The sequence below is a fragment of the Rhagoletis pomonella genome, unplaced genomic scaffold (assembly GCF_013731165.1).
Source record: "Rhagoletis pomonella isolate Grant_MI unplaced genomic scaffold, Rhpom_1.0 Rhpom_scaffold_00045, whole genome shotgun sequence".
NCBI classification, from domain to species: Eukaryota; Metazoa; Arthropoda; class Insecta; order Diptera; family Tephritidae; genus Rhagoletis; species Rhagoletis pomonella.
In genome coordinates, this window is record NW_023458599.1 from 165,976 (window position 1) to 166,965 (window position 990).

The 990-nt window shown below is 39.7% G+C and overlaps 1 protein-coding gene across 1 annotated transcript in view; it reads right to left on the reverse strand.

Moving 5' to 3' along the window:
- LOC118749764 (neither inactivation nor afterpotential protein C-like) overlaps nt 1-990 on the reverse strand; it is a 137,235-nt gene that overhangs the window by 92,160 nt on the left and 44,085 nt on the right. The window lies entirely within an intron of this gene.

A 990-nucleotide genomic window follows, 5' to 3' on the forward strand; every position in this document is an offset into this window, starting at 1 on the left:
GGCAACACAGAAAGGAGAATTCTACTTAGTGAGGGTTATAATCACTAAGTGCGGCCGAGGGCCGCCTACGCAGATAGAAGTTCTGGGCAAAGGAAACTATGATATCACCCACACTTGTCACTTTTACTTGTAAATGCTTTTAATTTTTTTATCACTAAATTCTTAAACCTCAAAAGTAGATCATAATAAAATATGTATATCAAATTAAAGGTAAGAACTTGCAGTTTCTAAATAATATATATGCCTTTAGGGGAAATGTTTAGTACCGCTCACACCGTTTTTTGGGTGGGGGGCGGAGGGGGAGGGGCGGGGCCCCGCGTGACGTCACGCTAGCTGACCCACCCACTAATTTTCCTCGAACACTGGTAAATATTATTCAGGAATTAGGTGCAATTTAGGTGCAGTTGGGTGGGCCAGCTAGCGTGACGTCACGCTGGCTGACCCATATATTTTTGCAATTTTCTCGGAAACCGAGTGAGCACTTAAATTAATTTTGGAGGCCCTAAATATAAAAATAGGTGGTAACACTGCAACGTTGTTGACGTGTTTGTAATCGCTCTGCGGAAAATTTAAAAAAAAACAGCCGAATTGTTGTGATTTTAACCAGCGTTAGAGCCAGTGACTTAAATAGCGAAGTGCTAATAAACTGTGCTATTTGCAAGCACAAAAATTTGTTTCATTTTGATTAAACAAACAAATAAATATAGCTAGAGACATAAAAGTGCAGTGAGGTGACAAAAACATTAAGGCGCGAAAATGGATAAATGCCATAAGTGCAAGAATCCAATTCGCGGTGACAGCGGAATCCGCTGTGATGGTGTGTGTGGTAAAGTGTGGCACTGGGCAAAAAAATGCTCTGAATTGAGTTATATGTCAAAAGGTCGAGGATCATAGAATATCTGACCACGAAACAATAATGTTTCGACTAAATGTCAATAAATAAATTTTTTCGATGCTGACGGTATGGTGGAGTATATTACTCATTGCATT